Source organism: Panthera pardus, unplaced genomic scaffold, assembly GCF_024362965.1.
Source record: "Panthera pardus isolate Hobbes unplaced genomic scaffold, ASM2436296v1 HiC_scaffold_12, whole genome shotgun sequence".
In the NCBI taxonomy this organism is placed as follows: Eukaryota; Metazoa; Chordata; class Mammalia; order Carnivora; family Felidae; genus Panthera; species Panthera pardus.
This window is the reverse complement of record NW_026526677.1, coordinates 59,495,376-59,506,548: the sequence shown is the minus strand read 5'-3', so window position 1 is coordinate 59,506,548 and position 11,173 is coordinate 59,495,376. Positions and strand designations below refer to the sequence as shown.

The 11,173-nt window shown below is 55.9% G+C and overlaps 1 long non-coding RNA gene and 2 other non-coding genes across 3 annotated transcripts; 2 read left to right on the top strand and 1 right to left on the bottom strand.

Moving 5' to 3' along the window:
* The first annotated feature begins 3,848 nt into the window (after positions 1-3,848).
* On the top strand, positions 3,849-3,920 carry TRNAP-UGG (transfer RNA proline (anticodon UGG)). The gene has a single exon. It is a non-coding gene; the product is annotated as a tRNA-Pro (tRNA).
* Positions 3,921-4,136: 216 nt separating this feature from the next.
* Positions 4,137-4,208, bottom strand: TRNAP-AGG (transfer RNA proline (anticodon AGG)). Its single transcript has one exon. It is a non-coding gene; the product is annotated as a tRNA-Pro (tRNA).
* Positions 4,209-4,522: 314 nt separating this feature from the next.
* LOC109267223 (uncharacterized) lies at positions 4,523-7,977 on the top strand. Its single transcript, XR_002079987.2, has 2 exons — positions 4,523-5,065; positions 7,746-7,977. It is a non-coding gene; the product is annotated as an uncharacterized LOC109267223 (long non-coding RNA).
* Positions 7,978-11,173: the final 3,196 nt, after the last annotated feature.

Here is an 11,173-nt window from a genome sequence, read left to right as displayed (position 1 = left end):
TTACGGATGAGGGAAAGTGTGGCTCTGAGAGCTTGGGAGCCTTCTCAAGGTCACCCAGCTGATGACAGAGGGTTGGGAAGTCATCCATGCCCAGCCTGAGAACCCAGCTCAAAGTCAACTGGTGTCCGGGTCCTGCGTGAGGTCACCCCAAACACGGCCGCGTGTGTTCATGGCGGGGGAAGGCAAGGTTGGGGGCGAGCCCTATTGCTCTGGGCAAGACGCGGGCCAGAAGAACCCGCCACTGGGAATGGACTTGGAGTGGCTTTTTACTTCCCGGCCTGCGTCTTGAAGTGAATGACGGATTTGCCCAGACTGGGTCTCTTCATCCCTGAGCCTCTGCTAAGGAGACGCTTAGAGTGGGGGACTGGGGGAGGGGGCCGGGGTGGTGGCTCCATATGGGCCACGGGGAGGTGACCTCAGCCACTGGAGCGGCAGTGCTTCCCTCCTTTACCCCTTCTCCTTCCTCTCTTCCTCTAAGCAGGCGGGGCAGGGAGGCAGGGGGCAGGGAGGGGCGGCTGGAGGCACCATGACCCTCTGGTGCCCAGGCCTTGAGCACAGCTATCTGGAGCTGATTTGATAGCAACAGTGGCATCGCAGCCTGCTCCCGGCTCCGGCAGCCCGAAGGTCAGGCCTCACGGCTCTGTCTTCATCTTAGGTAAAGGGCCGTGGTGCCTACTGAGCCACACGCACCCAAAGGCATTATCTGAAAGCCAAGACGCCAGTGAGGAGGCCGTTGGCATAAGTCTGGGGAGAGATGGTGTGGCCTGAGCTGGGCCGCAGTCCGGGGAGTGACATTTGTCATGATCTCCCATTGGCACCTGTCCTACAGAGGAGGAAACCTGAGGTCACCTAGCAGCAAATCAGAGGTTTAGCAGGGTCCTGGGGCAAGTCCGAGCTCTGTCCTCAGCCGCCCCCGCCCCCCTCCGCCGGCTGGGGCCTGTGTGTCTGAGACCTCCTGTCTGGGTTTGCCCTACTTCGTGGGACGCCCTTGTGACCTGCCCCCTCCCGTGTGGGCTAGTAGGACAGTAGCAGCCTCTGTGGGGCTCCAGGCCTGACCCATCCGCAGCCTCTCCCCTCCTGGCTCCAGGATGTCTGGAGCCCTGCAGACTCCCAGGAATGTCCCTGGCTTGGGCTGGCCAGCTGGAGAGGCACTGGGAAGATGAAGGTCCTCGACACCATGTGCATTTCCACGTGCTGGAGCAGGCGCAGAGCCAGGAGGAACCTGAGTGGTCATCTGGGCATCAAAGGACCAGAGGTCCCAGAGAGGGCCGTGTCTGGCCCAAGGACACGTAGTAGATCTGAGAACACACGGCGGACAACTCTGTAAAGGAGGTGGCTTTCCACCCACCCTCCCCCACGCCCTCCTTGCAGGGCTGTGAGGAATGCAGGGATCGTGATCCCCATTTTACAAAGAAAGAACTGGACAGAGAGATTCAGGGAGAGCCAGTGATTTGTCCAAAGTGAAACAGGTCGATCTCACTTCATCCATCTTCTGGTCTCTCCCCATTCACATTCTCTCTTTCACTCGTGATTGCTGATCAGTCAGCAGATTTTTCCCGAGCCCTTAGCCTGGCTGAGGGGACCCAAAGTGGAATGGGCCACATTCTCTGCCCTCAAGGGGCTCCCTGTCTGGAGTGGCCAAGGAACAAGTGCCTGTGAAGGAGAACAATACAAAAGAAGGAGAAGGGGGAAGGGCCTGTGGGCTGGATCAGTCAAGGAGACTTCCTGTTGGAGGTGGCATTTCCAGAATCGTCTGAATGAAGGGAACTACAGAGGGAGTCCATAGGTGTGGCTGGGGAGAAGGCTGAAGAAAGGGAGCAGGAAATGGGGTAGAGAGATGGCACACACACGTACCTCACAGAGGAGAGGGGAAAGCACTGTTTCAAAGGCTGTTGTGTGGTGGTAAGAGCTCTTGATGTCGGGTCAGCCAGACCCCGATATGGGTAAAATCCCAGAGGGGGAGGCTGGGTGCCCCTCACCCTGAATCTTCAGCCCCGAGCACTGGGTCTGGCATCAGGAGTCCACTGACTAGATGAATGACCCTGATTCCAACAAATACAGAAGTGCCCTTGGGCAAGTCGCTCCACTTCCGTGGCCTCGACTTCTTTATCTGTGAAATGGGGAGAACTATAAAACACCTGTGACATGGCTGTTGAGAGGATTCGGCGAGAAAATATCTGTTAACATGCCTTGTATCGTGCTTGGCACATGGTAAGGTGCTTAATCTCTTAAGATATTTCTACCTTCCTTCGTTCACTCCTTCTCATGTGCAACTTAAAAGTGCTTCGAAAGCCACAAAGCTGTTGGCCCACTCCGTGAGCCCTTCTCAAGTGTTCAGACAGGAATGTACATAAAATGGAGGCCTTGCTGGGACAGGCTGAAGTAATGTCATTTTCAGAAGCAGCAAAACGCAGCCGAGCCAGGAGTTATTTGGGGGTTAGTGACTCAGGGACATATGAATGTCGGGAACTGCCCTTTTCTTTATAAATTGTTTCCACACAATTTCAGATATTTCCCGGAAAATAAATGTGAATATAAATATGACATAAATATGTACATGGAAATGTATATATGGGGGAAAGCAAGGCAGGCAGTGGGAGATTCCTGACACGGGAATTTCAGACGCGGCTTTGCCACTCACAGCTGTGCGACCCTGAGCGCAACCCTGAACCTCGGTGACCCCTTTGCTCGCCAGTAAAATGGGGATAACATTTCTTCCCTTGAGGAGAGTTGGTGAGAGAATTAAACATAGATTGTGAAATCGCTGCTGGTTGTTGTTATTATTAAGCAAGTGTATTACTATTATTGTTCTCATGATTGGTATTATTACTAACCAAGTGCTGCCTCGTACCCTGAAGTCAGGGAGAGGACTTCAGTTTGGCTCCTGCGTCCCCAGAGCTTCCAGTCTGGTGACCGGACCTACCTAAAGAAAGAAGAACAAGGGACCCCAGGGCTGTCCTTGAGCTGAGGAAGGGTGGAAGGTAGTCGTAGGTGTGTGTTTGGGAGGAATGTCCGTTAATATAAAAAAATGGGATAAATCTGGAGCCGGGGCTTGTGGCCCGCGCTGCAGTGCGTGCACAAGTACTGTTGTTACTTTTGTCCCCCGTCCTGCGGAACCGTTCCCTTCGCGGCGCTGGCACGCGTCTCCCTCGGCTTAGGGCGGGCGGCGGAAAGCCTCTGCCCTGGGGCCGCCCCTGCGTATGGGAACCACGGCCCGCCCTGGGCTGCAGAGCCGAGGCCGCCCTCGCCCACCGGGACACGTCCCCTAGCTCCCACCTCGCCCTCCCTTGCCCCTGTCACCCACCGCCTGCTCCCCCTTCGCTCGGCCTCGGACTGACAATGACAATTCACATTTCCGGACTGATGCATTGTCATTTTGCCTGGGTTGATTAAGCACCTGCTGTATGCCTGGGGCACACAGGCCTGGGGCTGGGCGGTGAGTGCAGAGGTGAAAACCACCCTCCCCTCCCCCGGCTCAACGCTGGGACAGTGTCCCTGTGGGTGGCGGTGCTGCAGGTGAGAAGCGCGGGGTGCACGGGGCCGGGGACCGGTCCTGCGCGGTGGTCCAGGCTGGATCCGTACCCAGCAGTGAGAAGAGAGAGGGGGAAGAAGGAACGTTTCCTGGCAGAATGGGGCGCGGCAGGCTCCTGGGAGCAAACCCAAAGGACACCAGAGACCCCGAATCCCTGCGTGATCCTATTGGAGCGCGTGGCCTAGTTGGGAGGCAGGAACACGTGCACTCCTACCTGGAGAATCCATTACCCAACCAACCATTCTGCGCACGCGCACGCGCATGCTCACACCGACGGATTACTCTAGTAAGTTCAAGAAAAGCTCCCCGAGCAGCTGGCTCGTTGGTCTAGGGGTATGATTCTCGGTTTGGGTCCGAGAGGTCCCGGGTTCAAATCCCGGACGAGCCCCTCTTTTCTTTTTTTTTTTTTTTTCCTCTCCACTTTTTTACTATGCCGCACCCGTAGTAATCCATAGTCCTATTGGACTTGGAATGGAACCCAATACAATTTGAATAGATTGAAGTGCAGATTACAAATGAATGAGCGATTTCATCCATTGACTGCCATTCTTGGGAAATCTCTCAAAATTGAAAAATAGAAACCAGAAGAATCAAAAGGCAAAGAGGGCTCGTCCGGGATTTGAACCCGGGACCTCTCGCACCCTAAGCGAGAATCATACCCCTAGACCAACGAGCCACCACGTTTCAGCCCTCCCTCTTGTCTTTCTAAGTAGGGTGCACGGCCCCGCGGCGCCGGCTCTGCGCAGCCTGGGCTTCCAGCCCGTCGCGCGCCTTCAGGCCCGCCGCAAGCTAACCGCCTGCCTCCGCAGGGTCGGACCCGGGACGTGGGGACGTTCCCCGTCCGCTGTGCATTAGGGAAGTGTGCCTATCTGCAGACGCGAAAGCGCGGGTTGACGCCGGACCCTGGAGCTGGGGCTGGAGCTCAGGAGAGCCGTTCGTCCCGGGCCGGGCGGCGGGGCCAGGTCCCGGACGTGGGGATCGTCCCCGATACCTGTGCAGGGCTCCCCAACGCGCGGGTCTGGCTGACACCATCAGCAGCCGCATGGCATTATGGCGCAGCCTGGGTCTCGGGGTTCCTGGACGTCTGGCTTTCTGGGAAGGTAACCTGACGTCGCGAGGCTGTGGCCCGAAATTTCGATCAGGGCCGGGTCACATGTGCGAATTCCGTCGTTTAGCTCCGGAACCCGGATGGAACTCGCCAACTCTGGTTCCTGCAGGTGGGCCTTCCAGAATGTGGGGTGCCTGGCACCTCTTACCGCGCTTCGCCTCTGCGACCAAGGGCCACGGCTTGCTTCTAGGCAACCTGAGAGGCCTCTGTGGGGAGCAGGGATGCCAGACCCACCCAGAGAAACAGGGGGTTACCTGGAGCCCCTCCACCATGTAACTCGGCCCCTGGGAAATAGAGGCAAAGTGTTTGGGCTGCCCGCCTGTTGACATAGGGGACAACGAGATCTGCCCTCTCTCACTGCTGGAGAGAGGGAGGGAGGAGGAGCTGGGATCTCCCAACCGCACACATGCCCTGGATAGTGAAAGGTTAGTGGCCGGTGCCGGTTCCCCAACACACAGGCTACCTACCCGTGGCCTGGCCGGTTGTGGCCAGTTTGCATGGCTTGTCATTCTCCCCCCCCACCCTGCATACCCTCACTTCAAGATGGGAAAACGGAGACATTGAAGCCCAGGAGGGACTTTCCCCCTGGGGCCCCCAAACCTCTTACAGCTGTGCCCTGCATCTTCAGGAGCCTGTCAGAGCCTCACGCTTATTCCCAGGTCTGAGGATGTGCAGGCAGGAAGAAATACCTCCAGTTGGTCTGCTGGAAGCATTTGTAAGGCTTCTTTCACTCCCCAGCACACTTTCACTGGCGCCTGCTCTGCCCCAGCCCTGGGTTGGGCCCTGGAGACCTTGATGAGTCAGGCCTGCCTCCAGAGCCCCCTGCCCAGGGGCCGCCACACTGCCTGCACCCTCTGCCTCGTCCAGGGCTGTGGGCTGGTCCGGAGGACCTCAGGCTGGGCCCTGGCTCGCTGTGGTTGCTGTTTAATGAGGCTGTGGCCTGGACACACACACAGGACCTCACCTCCTCTGCCCAGGCCTTCCCTGCTCCCAGAAAGGCCTTCTTCATGGGCAGCCATACTGCCCTCAGCCCGTGCAGGATCTCTCCATGGCCTTGGGAATAATGGCAGTGCCCTTTGCCTGCCAGTCTCACCCCTCTGAGGCCTGACTTGTCCCCACTCACCTCTCCACAGGCCCTCCTCACTTCCCTCACTTCCCTCACTTCCCAGGCCGTGGCTGCATTTAAAGCTGCCCGTGCGATCAAGGATGCCCCCAGCTTCCTATAAATTCCAAGCCTTTTGCCCTTTCTGTTCCAGCACCACCCCATCAAGGCAGACCAGAGCTGGGTCAGGGCCTCCTTCAGTGCCACCAGCTTCCGTGCTCCCTGTTCATCGTGGTTGCCTGCCCCTTGCAAACGTGTTTGTCTCCACCAGTGGGGATGGAGAGGGGCTCCTGGGGAAGGGCAGTGGCCATGTCAGCCTAGGGCCCGGCACAGATGACCTGGGGAGAAGTGTTTGTTGAAGGAATGTTATTTTGTCTCTTTCTCTAAAGGCTGAAACCAAAGAAAAATGCCACAACAGCTAAAAGCCTTCTGTGTGTCAGAGGTTCGAGGCTTGTTTGCCTTCTCAATTGGTACAAAATGCGCATCAACCACAACACTTCTGAGGGGATTCTCTGGTCCCTCTGCCAGAGCAGGGGGCCTTGGAGGTGACCGCACCAAACAGGGAGTCTTGGAGACCGCACCAAACAGGGAGTCTTGGAGACGTTAAGCAGTAGGAGCAGAGGGGAAGGGGCAGCCTCTTTCACATACACCCTCATTGATCCTGTCCCTCCAGTGGGGACCTGGGGGAGGCACTCAGAGCAGTAGGCTGATCGCTAAGGTGCTCTGTCCAGCTAGGGTGCTGGTGCTCCAGAGTAGGGAGCAAAAGAGAAGAGGGGAGGTGAGTAGGGAGTGGAGGTGAGAGGGCCAGGGAGAATGAAAACGCAGCCTGTTGGTGGTTTCTTCTTTTTTTAAGAGCCACAAGCTGAGATCAAAGGTGATATTTTTACAGCAACTGAAATAGAAAACCACTGGGCGCACAGTGGGAGGTGAGCGGCCGGAACACAGGCCCCTTTATGCAGCCTGCGGCCACAGCAAGCACGCTACCCTCTGCCGAGTGCCATGGGGCGTGGGGGACAGTGTGGCCTCCGTCTTCCCGACTCAGCTCCCAGAAAGAAGTAAGGGGGATGAGCCACAGCCCTCGGCGTCAGGAGAGGAAACGGTGGGCAGTGAAGGATGGTGGTGAGTGAGCACCCAGGGCCCCACCACCCTCACCATTCCTGCTGCGGGGGTCAGAGTTACAGCTGGCCCCACTCCATCCTCTCAGAGCCCTGTAAGCGAGGCTTACCGTTCCCCCCTGGGCTCCGGAGGAGAAAACCAAGGCTGCAGGGGGGAAAATGACTCGGTCAAGTTCCAAGGGAGTTGGGAGTAAATTCAGGACTAGAACCTCCGGGCTCCCGGTCCAACACCCTTTCTGTTCTCTGAAATCGCTCCCACACTGACACGCCACGTCACTTATGGAACTGCCTCTGTCACTGGCCCTAGCTGGCCCTGGCAGAACTGGAACCATACGCCGCTGTACTACAGGCCTTCACAGTGCCATCACTGGACCAGCAGCAAGAAATGCACATTCTCAGGCCCAGCCCAGACTTACTGAACCAGAAATTCCGGCAGGGTTTCCCAGTGCTTAGTATTTTTTTTTTTAATGTTTATTTTTGAGAGAGAGAGAGAGAGCACAAGTGGGGGAGGAGGAGACACAGAAGTCAAAGCAGGCTTCAGGCTCTGGGCCGGCAGCACAAAACTCCATGCGGGGCTCGAACTCATGAACTGAGAGATCACGGCCTGAGCAGAAGGCTGATGCTTAACAGACTGAGCCACCCAGGCACCCCTCCCCCCTCACCCCAGAGTTTAATATTTTAATGAGCTCTCTGGGTGATTCTGGTGCAAGCTAAGTTTGAGAATCACTGTACTGCATTACCTCAGTTTCCACATCTGCAGTTCAGGGAAAATTACAATGCCCATCTCATAAGACTGAGCCCATTATCTGCTAACACATATGCTTGGTGTGTACCCTGTGCCAGGCATCCTTCTAAGCCCTTTAAAAATAATAACTGATTTAATTGCAGGACCCTCTGAAATAGGAACGAATAGCATCCTCATAACACCGAGGAGGAATTGGAGGCACAGAGAGGTAAAGTTACTTGGCTAGGGTCCCCAGCTAGTAAGTGGCAGAGCTCTGGAATCTAAGCTCCTCACAGGTAACCAACAGGAAGTCTCCAGCAGAGGGTCTGGCTCCCAGAATGTGTTCCAGGCACGGCTGAGGATATGATGATGGCAGTTGCTATTACCTCACCTGAAGCTGAGATGATGAAACGCATTTTGGAAACGTACAATCTGCTGTCTTGTCAAGAGGGAAAAATGAGTTAGCCGCAAAGGCAGCCTCAGTGTCTAAGACCCAAGGGCGGCCCACGGGCCCTCACCATTCACGCAGTTTTAAAACCACAATATACTATCTTGGTCTTCTGGAAACGTCCCAGTTTGCTGCAGGGAAGAGCGTGGGCTAGAACCTTAGTTTGGCCACTCAGGGGCTGTGTGACCTTGTACCAGTCACCTCACCTGTCTGCACCTCCTTTTCTTCATCTGTGAAGTAGATGGTGACAGTCTTAGCCTTGCAGGGTTCCTGTGAGGGTTGTGCCCTGCCCAGAGCATGCACGGAGCTGGCCATCAAAACGAGGCTTGCCCGCTCTCTTTCCCCCTCCCTGGGGCTACCTCCGTGGAAAGACCAGTTCTGGACCCAGAAAAAACTTGAAAGAAGAAATAACTTCCCAAGTGCTCAAAATGCATTTATCCTCCAGCCTCCCCGCCCTTTTCCAGATCTTGAAATAGCCACCCCAGCCAGGGGTTCTGGGGAGAAACACTGGCACCTGCCGCATCCAGGCAGGGAGTTAAGTAACTTGTAAAGGGAAGAGTGTCCCCTGCGTGCCACCACCATTGGCCAGGCCTCCGCAATCAGTGCAAGCATCTGAGCGTCCGCCTGCGGTGACGCATTTTGGCCCAGACATCTGAAGCTCGTTAGCTGCCTGCCCCCCGGGGGACTGACCCTGCTTGGTGAGAATTATCCCAGAGCCACAGAGGATGAAGCAAATGAAGACTAGGTGAGGTGTGGCTACAAAAGGGGGGAGCATAGTCTCCTAAGCGGCCTCTGGGGACCCCTGAAGAGTGGAGGAGACCGGGAGAAAGCCCCGGGGCTGGGCCCAGCTCCAGCCCAGCCACCAGCTCCCTGGCTGCGTAAACCGGAGGCATGGGGTGGCAGGGGGGGGTCCCTCTCCCTCTTTGGGCCTCAGTTTCCCCAGGTGTACTTTAGAGGAGGGGTGATCAAGGCACACACTGAGGGCCTTCCAGGCTGACACTGTGGGGTCCCAGCCTGACCTAGAATTCCTGGCCTCTGAGGTTTAGCCCAGTGCTGACAGGAGGTGAGTGATGGGTGGTGGGTGGGAAGATAACTCAGGAATGGAGAACCAATGATTCCTCCCTTGGGCCCAGACAGCAGAGGGGAGTTGGCAGGGAAAAACCAGAAAGTGATGCTGCATTTTAGAACAGTCAGCTGGGTGCCCTCTCGGTGCCCATGGGTGGCAGAGATGAGGTGAGTCTCCAACTGGGCAGATGGCGGGGGTCAAGGCGGGGGAGTCCACCCTGCCATCAAGATAGGCCGCTGTTAACTTTCATCTAGCAGTTTTGATTGGCTCCTTATTTTATGCCAAGCACTATTCTAAAAACACTGTGCACATAATAAAATCATTTGACCCTTTCACTGGTGGCCGGTCCTGGGTGATTGACCAGCCTAGAGTCTGACCCTCACCTGGCCAGTCCTGGCATTGGCCTTTTTCAAGGCACCCAGAGAGGTCAAACAGACTGGCCCTCACCATGTCGCTCAAGATCAATACCTCCTCCCCTCACTGTTAAAACTGACACGGGAGAGTCTCCTTTTCCGCTGACAGGAGTGCTCTTGTCCCTCCCCGGTCTCCTTCCCTCCTGGTAGCCGAGCCTCTGGGAAACTGTTGCCTGCTGGGCCCGGAATATGACCAAAGGGGCGAGGAGGACTAGTACAGAGGGTGGTTCACACGGGTTTGGTGAATCCCGATGAACTGTTTTCACTCTGACCGGAGAGGCCTTCTGTGGGGACCTGGACGGGCATGTCCCTCAGACAGCGACTCTGACTTACTGGACAGCATGGCCAAAGTGGGCTTCTCTGAACTTTGACTTTTCTCTGGACACCTCATACCTGGGTGGCTGTGTTCTTTCTTTGGGTGGCTCAGTATCGCTGATGACCAGGCTAGACAGCTGTGTCTTGAGTCAGGGAGACTTTTTGATTCATTTACCTCTCATGGGGCAACCTTATTACTGGCATTTCTAAGAAAAGCCTTAGAGAGAGGCAGGGACCACCCAAGTTCACACACCCAGTCAGGACTGGGGCAACCCTGGATTCCCAGACCATTTTCTTTTTTAATTTTTTTTTTAACGTTTTTTATTTATTTTTGAGACAGAGAGAGACAGAGCATGAACGGGGGAGGGTCAGAGAGAGGGAGACACAGAATCTGAAGCAGGCTCCAGGCTCTGAGCTGTCAGCACAGAGCCCGACGCGGGGCTCGAACTCACGGACCTTGAGATCATGACCTGAGCCGAAGTCGGCCGCTCAACCGACTGAGCCACCCAGGCCCCCCCTCCCAGACCATTTTCAATTAAATAGTTCATCACTTTCAAATATGAAAAAATGAATTCTCTCAGTGCAAAAAAAAAAAAATTAGAAAATACAGTAAGCAAAAGCAAAATACCTTTAGTTTGTTTCTCCGAGAAACTTCCATTACCCGTTCCCATCCCTTTTCTCTCCCTGGGGGCTCAGCCACACTCCCCCAGCCCCAGCCATAATCAATACCTCATCTCCTTTTGCCAACAGCTGTTCCCTGAGGAATAAGCCTTGACAGCAGATCCTGGAAGACAGCCTCAGACCGGAGGCTGGAAAGGCCTGGCGTCTCTTCCGGAACAGCACAGCTTCCGCCCAAATGGAAATGTTTAAATGCAGGATATAGCGGGGAATACTCCCGGCTAGAAGCCCAGAGCCTGCAACCAGCCCTGCCCGGTCTGTGGATCAACTGAGCGACCTTGGGCCGGTCCCTGCCCTCTCAGTTTCTCCCACTGTAAAATGAAGACTTGAACTTGACCAAGTGTTTCCCCCACGGCCTTTATCAGTCGGTCAGCTTGTTGTGGGCAAAGACCATGCCCTCTCCGTATAAGTGGACCATAGAATTTAGAGTCAGAGGACAGGGCTCCAGCTCCCCGTCACTCCCTAGCTGTGTGACCGTGCACGGGGCACCACACCACTCTGTGCTCTGCTCCCCCATAGAAAAACACAGGCCAGAGTGCTTGTCCTCTGTGTGTCCCACGGCTGTCATAGATCCCGCGAGAGGTGGACCTTAGAGACCTGTGAGCAACACAGGGCGAGATGCTCTGCCGGGGTGTTACTCCAGGGTACCCCCTGCTTGCCCAGTGCCTGGCT